This window comes from Myotis myotis, unplaced genomic scaffold, assembly GCF_014108235.1.
Source record: "Myotis myotis isolate mMyoMyo1 unplaced genomic scaffold, mMyoMyo1.p scaffold_m19_p_4, whole genome shotgun sequence".
Classification (NCBI taxonomy): Eukaryota; Metazoa; Chordata; class Mammalia; order Chiroptera; family Vespertilionidae; genus Myotis; species Myotis myotis.
Window position 1 is genome coordinate 25,966,851 of NW_023416346.1, and position 10,814 is coordinate 25,977,664.

Consider the following 10,814-nt stretch of genomic DNA (forward strand, 5'->3'; position numbering starts at 1 on the left):
ACCTCAACCTCAACCCCTACTACCACATCCACCAGCTGCAGCACTTCTTCCTCCCTTTGTTGTTGCTGTTGCTGCCAATATACCTCTTTGGGTTGGGCAACTTTGACTTTACACTTCCCAGAACCAAGCAGATGATATCTGCTTTCTAACAATTTCTTTACTGGTTCCTCATCCATATATGTAATAAAACAAAAACCTCTTTTTTCATTTGCTTTTGTATCCATGGGAAGTTCAATATTTTCAATTTCTCCAAAGGTTCCAAAATATTCTTTAATTTGTTCTTCAGAAGTATCTGGGCTCAATCCACACACAAAAACCTTTTCAGTGGCCCCTTCCCTTATAAAGCTTTGGCCCTTTGGGGGCTCTATCAATTTGCCATCCAGTCTGTGTTCCTTCAGTTCCAAAACCTTATCAACACTAGCAGCATTTTTGAAAAGCATGAATCCAAATCCTCGTGATCCAGTGACTAGATCTGCTTTAATTGTACAGTCTACAACTTCCCCAAATTGAGACAAATATTCAGTCAGATCTTTCTTGCTTGTATCCCAGCTCAAGCCTCCAATAAACATTTTACCATCATCCTGCTGATTTTTGCTCTGCTTGATCTTGGATCCCTCTGCAAATTCTTCTGTGTTGCTGTACCTCCTCCATGGTGGTGGAGTTGTGTGTGTGTCTTTTTTTTGGTGGGGGGGAGTAAGGGGGTGCTGGCACGCAGTTCAAGACACAACATAGGCTTTTTAAATGAGAGGGAGAATCCCTGTACCACACTTACAAACACTATGTTAGTCATTGTGGAAGGGTCACGAAATTGAGGCAAAAGTTAATCTTCAACCTTGCTATCATTAATAGAAAGATTAGAGTGGCATTTCTTTTGAAATGTAATTCATAAGGTTTAACACAGCAATAGTTATTGTCAACCTTTGGGAAAAGAGGGCCAAAATGAGTTTTTGTAAGAAATTTGTTTCTTAGCATCAAAACTATTCCCTGAATTCACAATTATGGAAAAACTTTGTGAATAATTTAGAATTGTCAAAGTCCCTTGCTCTCGTTTGTGCTGATGCATTTCTTTATTTCACAGGGTGAAAAGACATATGACTGTGACTAAAAAAAAAAATTAATCAAAATTGAAGCTACCATTCATGTAACTAGGGCCCCAGTGTTTGAAGCCATTAGAGAAGCTATTTTTTTATAATATGTTATGGAGAGGTCAGGACTAGCCCAGAGTTGTGAGCTCAGAAAAAAATTTTGAACTCCATCTGCCATCTTGGATTAATGTGCATTAAAGGAGTAAAGAATGTGTTGGTAGACAAAATCATGGGTGGTTAGTTCTATAGCTCAACAGTTTGCTACATTCTATTAAAGAATGATAGTTTTCAAAGGAGTTAGCTGATTTTGACCCACACTGATAAAACTATAAAAGACATACTTTACATTTTATCTTTGAACTAGCCCATTATGAAGGGAAAGTAAAAAATTGTAGCTAAAGCTGTTCCATTTCATCTGATACAGTCTCTCAAGGAAACATTTTTTTTTTGCCTTAAACATTCTTTCTACAGTAGGTTTTTTCAACCTTATCACTATAGACATTTTGGACTACATAGTTCTTTGTTGTGGAAAGCTATTCTGTACATTCTGGGATCTTTAGCAGCATCTTTGACCTCTACCCATTAGATGCCAGTAGCAAACCCTCTCACAGGCCTCTGCACCCTGAGTTGTTAACAACAAAAATGTTCCCAGAAATTGCCAAATATCCCCTTAGGGCCAAATCATCCATGGTTGAGAACCACTATTCTACAGTGTTATGTTTGATTTTTACACAAATTGCTTTTTTTTTGTTGAATTCTGTAAAACTTAAAATCTTATAGTCAGCAAGGACCTTGGAAATTCATTATTCACAAAATAGGGAGTCTGTTAAGAGCATAGACTTGAGTACAAATCCTATATACTAGTTATGTGACCATAGGAAAATCACTTAACCTTCCTAAGCCTCAGTTTTCTCCTCTGTAAAACTAGTATTAAAAGATTCATGTGAGGATGAAATAAGATCATGCACAGTCTGAGCTTAGCACAGTACCTTGTATATAGTAGGCAAGTAATATGCATGAGCTATAATTAGTTACTTCATGCATACTGTGAACCAAGTTATTTGTGAAGATCTCACCTTCATTGCAGGACACCTGTGCCACAGCTGGGTCAGATATATGTGGTAAAAGTTCAGCTTTCCTTATTAAAATAATCACCTATAAATCATGACATTTCTCCTAAGAAGTGTCACTAGACTATAGCTGTGCCCTTAGTCCTTGTTTCTGCCTCACTTTCCTGGGGGTCTCTTCCTTGGATTCCCCATGCCACTTTCATGCTCCTCCTTCCTAGTCCCCTAATTTAGGAATATATGTGTGTGTTTGCCATTACTGGGATTAAAGGATCAGAAATCAATGTTTTAGAAGTATATTTTTATGCTTCTTGTTTATGCTATAGTTTCAAGGAGCCTTACAAGTTTCCAGTCCCCCTTCTAATTACACTCTAATGTAGTCCTAAGAAGACAGGTATATTTATTCATTCATTTAACAAATTTTAGTGACATGAAGGCAATAAAACCAGGTACATATTATAATACAGTTGACTGGATTGGTGTGGGAGAGATCAGGGATGGGTTTTAATTAAATTGTGTCTGTACTGAGCTCTTAAAGAAGAGAATGTGCTTGTATACTGAAGACCTGGGGTAAGAACTTTTCAGGCAGAAGGAATAGCAACTGCAAATGCCTTGAGGCAGGACTGACCTGGGCATAAAAATAATAATGCTCACTATATTCCCCAGGCATTATTTGAAGAACTCTTGATTTGCAAACTCAATTCTCTCAATCCATTTTACAGATGGGAGAAATTGAGGTACAGAAACCTTAAGTTAGTTGCCCAAGATCGCAGAGTTAATAGGTGATCAAGCCATAATTCAAGTCCAGGCAGCCTAACTTCAGAGCCTAGGGTTTTAACCAATACACTACACTGCCTGGAGAGAGCATGGGTGAGCATGGGGTGAGAGGATATTGGAGAGGCAGATGGGGGCCAATCCATGTGGAGACTTTGTAGGTATTGGGAAGGAGTTTGGCTTTACTTTAAGAGCAGTGAGGAACCCCTGAAATATTTTGAGCAGAGGAGTGACATTATCTGGTTTACATTTTTACAAAATCACTCTGGCTTCTTGTTGAGAACAAACTGTAGGAGTAAAGGTTGGAGTCAGCAAGATCGACTAGGCAGTGGTTCTCAACCTTCTGGCCCTTTAAATACAGTTCCTCATGTTGTGACCCAACCATAAAATTATTTTCGTTGCTACTTCATAACTGAAATGTTGCTACTGTTATGAATCATAATGTAAATATCTGATATGCAGGATGGTCTTAGGGGACCTGTGAAAGGGTCATTCGACCACCAAAGGGGTCGCGACCCACAGGTTGAGAACCGCTGGAATAGAGATTATTGTAGTCATTGACGTGAGTGGCAGTGAAGGGAGAAATGGAGGGATTTAGTAAATATGTTGGAGGTAGAGTTAATGAGACTTCCTGGTGAACTAGACCAAAGGAGGTTAAGTGAAAAAAGAGAAATAAATCAAACATGACTGATATTTTTGGACTTCAGCAACTAGATGGATGATGGTACTTAGCCTTTTTACTGCTCTTTAACCATGTAGATTCTGGGTGCCATCCTGCCTTCCTGATATCTAGGAACCATTTAGCCTCTTGTTCTTTCCCAGGACAAATGTCAATGCTTTTGTTTTTCTCCAGAATGCTCAGAATGCCCCAGGTTCTTCCCACTTGATTGAAGTATTCAGTTGGAGCCAACACCTAGTTCAGAACTAGTTTGCATGGCAAATATAAGTAGTTAACAGCCTTGAGACAGTTTTCAGTTCATCCCTAAAGCATTCTGGAATGACTCCTTCAGGTAACTCCATTTCCTATGTATAGGCAGTGTGGCATAAAGAAAAGAAAGTATAGCTTGGCTGGTGTGGCTTAATAGTTGAACATGGACCTATGAATCAGCAGATCACGGTTTAATTCCAGGTCAGAGAATGTGCAGGGTTGCAGGCTTGATCCCCAGTAGGGGGCAGCCAATCAGTGATTCTTTCTCATCATTGTTGTTTCTATCTCTCCCTCTCCCTTCTGTTGGGGTCCAGCCCCAACAGGTCCAGGGGATCCCAAAGGTGTGGATGGAGTTGGCGGATGGACCAGCTTCCGGCACCCTTCCTCTATACTTTATATAGAAAGTATAGCATAGAGCAGTGATGGCGAACCTATGACACGCATGTCAGAGGTGACACGTGAACTCATTTTTTTGGTTGATTTTTCTTTGTTAAATGGCATTTAAACATATAAAATAAATATCAAAAATGTAAGTCTTTGTTTTACTATGGTTGCAAATACAAAAAAAATTCTATATGTGACAAGGCACCAGAGTTAAGTTAGGGTTTTTCAAAATGTTGACATGCTGAGCTCAAAAGGTTCGCCATCACTGGCATAGAGGATGAGATCACTGGCTTTGGAGTCACACACATATTCAAACTGCACCACCAGTGATTATCTATATGGCCTTAGGTAAGTTACCAAACCTCTCAAAGCTTTAATTTCCGCCGTAACCGGTTTGGCTCAGTGGATAGAGCGTCGGCCTGCGGACTGAAAGGTCCCAGGTTCGATTCCGGTCAAGGGCATGTACCTTGGTTGCAGGCACATCCCCAGTGGGGGGTGTGCAGGAGGCAGCTGATCGATGTTTCTAACTCTCTATCCCTCTCCCTTTCTCTCTGTAAAAAAAAATCAATAAAAAAAGCTTTAATTTCCAAATCTGTAAATTTGTATAGTATTTTCACATTGTTAAATGAAAGAATGTGTATAAAGTGCTATGTACTATAAGTACCCAGCACATCATGAATGTTGAGATTGATCTTTATTATTATACTATTATTTTTCACATATTAGTTTTAGTTCTGTCCTGGAAGCAATGTAATAAATATGCTTCCTCTTCCTGAAGGCAGCATTTAACATATGTAAAACAATTTCCACCTTTTTGAACCTACCCTTCTGAAATATGTCTAATTCTTTGATTTGTCCATGGGGGTGAAACATTTCCAGACCCCCCCTATGTCCTTAACTTACTCATAGAAATATTATGAAAATTAATGAGGTAATGCAACTTTGTGAACTATGGAAGAGCTAAATAAATATTTTTATTCCTTAGCACTGATATATAATAATAATTTATCCTAATTTGCATATGAAACTTTGGGGTACCAAAATCCAACTGTAACAAATTGTGAACTTCTAAATTTTAATCTTGTGTTATTGAAAGAAAAACAGGAAATGCGCTGTGAGCAAAGACAACCTCATTGCAGGAAACTAGTGCAAATGTTTAATTCCCAAGATAGATATGCTTTGGTTTTGAATATTCATTACTTAGCCTAGAATTCAACCTTGACATGCAGGATACAAACACCATATTTAATTCTAGATTTACAAATTTAACTCTCCTTTATAACATGGATAAAATAAAAAGAACATGGGATGCTTTTGCCGGGTTCTGTGCCAAATTATATATTTATCTTTAAAAAAATCAATATATACCACCAATTAAAAGATGAATATATAGGTTACATACATTAATTAAAATTATTCATAGATTAAGAACAAAAACAATCTAAGTTTTAGTAAAAAAATATAGCCATACTTTATGTGAATGTTGAAAAACTGTTGTAATTATCTTTGCTCAGGTTGACTTAAAATTGTGAAACAAAAATAGGTTTGGCAGTTTCTTTCATCAAGGTCTTAAAGTTTTAGAAATGTTTGAGGTTTGACTTCATCATCAGAGTTGATGAAATACCCTTTCTACTTTCTATAAAAAAGCTTCAACATTCTTTGTATTATTAAAATTGCTCCAAAAGAAATTTTTTGCTATTTAATAATTCTATAAAATAAATTTGGCAAATTACTAACAGCTGATGAATTGAGATTAAGGCTATATTTTTAAAACTTTTTGTAGTTTTAAAACTTTCAAAACTTAGGGAAACACATAAAAATGAAAGTGTTAATAAGCTATAATGATTTCAGTGCATATTAAACAATTAAAAGGTTAATACATGAATAAATAAAAATATGAGTGATTTGGCAAAATATAGATTAAATTTACTTTAAAATGTATGGATTCACAGTATAAAATTATGTGGAAAAATGAATTTTAAATTTTATTAAGATGGAGTTTTTACTTCTTTTATTTTAAATATGTATTTTTTAAATTGATCTTTACAGAGAAAGTGAGAGGGATAGAGAGACAGAAACATTGATAAGCTGCCTCCTGCATGCCCCCTACTGGGGATCCAGTCCGCAATCCCAGCATGTGGGGATGGAACCAGTAACTTCTTGGTCCATGGGTCGATGCTCAACCACTGAGCCACACCGGCCAGGCAGTTTTTACTCCTTTTAAACATACTTACTATCTCTCAGCTTCTGTAGTCATTCCTTCCCCAGATATTTGTTGAGTACCTTCACCATGGCTAGTAATTGTCTAGATTCTATGTGAGATACAAAGATCTATAAGATACGGCCTGTGCCTTCAAGGAATTTACAAGCTAGAGGTAGTATCATATTCTTCAAAAAGCTTTGAAAGTGTAAAAAGAAACTATAAGCTTATAAAGGACAGCAAGCAAATATATTCCAGAAGTCCATTTTGTAATATTGCTACTCTTCATTTTTCAGTTGACTTCTTTCTGTAAAGCAGAGAAGATTCCTATTAATGTCTCTTCATCCTCTTTGTCCTTTTCTTTTTGTGTTTCCTACTCTTCCATTTTTCTCCTTCTTTTTCTTCATTGTTCATATTATTATATTTTCATTTATATTTTAAGTGCTTGCAAACAGTTCTTGATACTTAAAGCTGTTTATTGGTTTTCTGCTTTTAAATGGCAGGAAGGACAGAAGTACAAACTATAATTGACCAAGGTATATTAGAAACAATTTTTAAATAAAAAATAAAAGTAACACTAGTTTCATATGATCAATGCTTTTTCCATTAAGTAATGTTTTATTACTAGTTCTAGTAAAACATTAATAAGCCTTTTAAAAATTTCATAATAAATAACTTCCTGTGTGAAAATAATGTATTTTTATTTTAATGGTTCCCACCTCTTGCTCTCCTGTGTCCCTGTCTTAACTCGGTTTTATGAGGGTACTGCAATTTAAAATCCTCAGAAATGTGGATTTAGAGGTGTGACTTTTTCATATTAGCAGCAATTACCATAGAGTATTATTATTTTTTTCTTTGGCCTGTCCCTTTTCACTGCTCTGGGTAGAGCCTTTTTGGTTGCAGAGAAAACTAAGTGATCCAATATCTGTGTTTGTATTTAACTACAGAAAGAAGGTCACTTTATGTCAGCAAAATGTGGGGATCCATGAACAACAGAAGCAAGAGGGATGGTGAAGGGTTTAGTCTGATTCAAGATTCAAAGCTGATGGGTTTTTTTAAAGGAGGAAGGGAGAGAATAGCAATAAGAAGTAAAGAGAGTACCTCCTTCACTTCCTTATAAGCCTTGGAGATCTTTCTGTTGACAAGTATAGATTTACTTTATTCCATTAATCTGCTACATCTTATTCTATAATGTGGATGGATCATAATTTATTTAACCTTTCCCACAGCTAATGAATACTTAGGTTATTTCTATTATTTTTAAAATATATTTTATTGATTTTTTACAGAGAGGAAGGGAGAGGGATAGAGAGATGGAAACATCGATGAGAGAGAAACATCCATCAGCTGCCTCCTGCACACCCCCTACTGGGGATGTGCCCTCAACCAAGGTACATGCCCTTGACCAGAATCGAACCTGGGACCCTTGAGTCTGCAGGCCAACACTCTATCCACTGAGCCAAACCAGCCAGGGCATATTTCTATTATTTTTGATATTACATACAGTCCCATGCATTTTTGACTAAGGATCTTATACAGAAACAATTTACTTTTTCCCCCAAGGAGGAAAAAGTGAAGCTTCTGTGTATTTCATTCTGTGGTTGAAGATCACAGAAGAATGTCAGAACTAAAATAGACGTTAGACATATTCCCCTCTCTTCTCAAATCTCTATTACCTCCTCTCCTATACTAATTTGCAGCTAATGACCTTGTTTCCTATTTTATTAAGAAAATAGAAGTAATCAGAAGAGATAATCCACAAGTTCTAATTGCCACTTATACATCTACCTGCAGCTTCTAGACTTGGTCTTCTGTTCAATAATTATAGATGAGTCATACGTGCTACTGGCTAAAGCAGTGATGGCGAACATTTTGAGCTCGGAGTGTCAGCATTTTGAAAAACCCCAACTTAACTCTGGTGCCGTGTCACATATAGAATTTTTTTTATATTTGCAACCATAGTAAAACAAAGACTTATATTTTTGATATTTATTTTATATATTTAAATGCCATTTAACAAAGAAAAATCAACCAAAAAAATGAGTTCACGTGTCACCTCTGACATGCGTGTCATAGGTTTGCCATCACTGGGCTAAAGCAACTGGCTCCTACATACATTCTATTCACCTTGCATACTCAAGAACATGGCCCTAACAATTCTCCCTCTCCCTTCTGTACATCAATTTTTCTCTCCCCAATGGATCACTCCTGTTAGCATTCAATTATGTTATTTCTCACATCTTAGAAAGAATACTCTTTCCTGAATTTGCTTCCTCCTGTAGATACTGCCCTAATTCTTTGTTCCTTTCTGCAGCAAAATTCTTCAAAATGTATATACTCATGGACTAAACTTATTCTTTTCTCATTCTGTTTTGAACTTGATTCACTCTGTTTTTTGTCCCCACTACTCCCAAAACTGGTCTTATGGGGGTCACAATTGAATTCTACCAATGACATATTTCTTGACCTATCATCAGCATGTGACACAGCAGTTAGTCATTTCTACCTACCTTGACACACTTTTTACACCTAACTTCCAGGATACTACTTGTAATGATATCCCCTCTCTCAGTTCTGACATTGGTAATATGTGTCTTTTTTCTATATAAAAAGATAAGTCTATATAACAGTTTATCAATTTTATTGATCTTCTCAATGAACCAGCTTTTGATTTCATTAATTTTCTCTGTTGTTTTCCTATTTTCTATTTCATTGATTTCTACTCTGATGTTTATGTTTGTTTTTTTTTTCCTTTCTTATACATACTTTGGGGTTTTCTATGATTTTTGTTTTCTAGTTTCTTAAAGTACAAAGTGAGGTCATTGGTTTCAGATAATTTTTCTTTTTTAATATAGGTTTGAAGTGCTATAGATTTTCCTTAAAGTACTGCTCTAAGTGGCATCTCATGATTCTAATTTGTTGTGTTTTCAGTATTATTCGAATTTCTCTTTTGGTTTTTTTCTTTTACTTATGGGTTATCTAGAGCTGCTTTTCTTTTCTTTTCTTTTTTTCTTTTCTTTTCTTCTCCTTTCTTTTTTTTTTTTTGTTTTGTTTTTTTTTTGTTTTTTTTTGTTTTTTTTTGTTTCCAAACAAATATTTGGGAATTTTCCACTTAGCTTTCTGTTACATATTTTCCATTTTAATTCTGTTGACTCAGAAAACAGACTATATTATTTGATTATTTTTAAACTTATTGATACTTGTTTTATAGCCAAAAATATGGTGTATCTTGATAAATGTTCCATGTGCACATGAAAAGAATGTGTATTCTGCTGTTTTTCTGTGGAGTATAATATAAATGACAATTAGGTCAATGTGGCTGATAGTGTTTTTCCAAACTAATATATGCTTGCTAAATTTTTGTTTACTTTTATATCAATTATTGAGAGTTATTTACATTTTTAGATTTTTAAATCTCTTCTTGCAGTTCTATCTTTCTCCAACTTTCTACTCCACATTCTTTTTTTAGAAAGTTACCTTGATTATTCTTTGTCTGCTGTCTACTTATATAAAAACCCTGGGTGTAACATCACGGCCAGAAGGGCGACCAACGGGAAGGAAGTCAGTCCTGCAGGGGTCGTCTTGGAAACGGCTGCGCCCTCCCCAGCTGTTTCCTGGAGGGCAAGGTTTCAGGCAGGAACCCACCCTCGGAGCAGAGCATGGAAGTGAAATGATTTGTAATGGATCTATTATTGAAGCTGCCTTTGGAAATACTATATCTAGAGATCAGTGGTTCTCAACCTTGGCTGCACATTAGAATCACCTGGGAATCTTTTTAAAATCCTGATTTCTGGGCCTCATCCTCCGGAAGTTCTGTTTCTTTGTTATGGGGTGGGGCCACAACATTAGTAACAAAGAAACAGAATTTCCGGAGGGTGAAGCCCAGGAATTAGGATTTTCAAAAGATTCCCAGGTGATTCTAATGTGCAGCCAAGGTTGAGAACCACTGCTATAGATAATATTAAAAATATATCTAAACGTGCAATTCTTTGTCCAAAAAATGAGCCTGTTCAAAAATTAAATGAAGAAAAATTTGGATATACTCGATGGAGATTTTCACACATATTTGAGTGATGATTCCATTGAATCCACAGATGATGCTGAAAAGGACAATTTTCCCATCGAATTTCTTAATAGTATTACTCCTTTGGGAATGCCGTATTATACATTAAAATTGAAAGTGGGTGCAATCATCATGCTATTGAGAAATCTCAATAGTAAATGGGGTCTTTGTAATGGTACCAGATTTATTATCAAAAGATTACAACCTAACATTATCGAAGCTGAAGTATTAACAGGATCTGCAGAGGGAGAGGTTGTTCTGATTCCAAGAATTAATTTGTCCCCATCTGACACTGGCCTCCCATTTAAATTGA

General features: G+C 36.0%; 1 pseudogene; it reads right to left on the minus strand.

Moving 5' to 3' along the window:
* Window positions 1-9: 9 nt before the first annotated feature.
* Window positions 10-8,309, minus strand: LOC118654393 (annotated as a pseudogene).
* Between the last annotated feature and the right edge of the window lie 2,505 nt (window positions 8,310-10,814).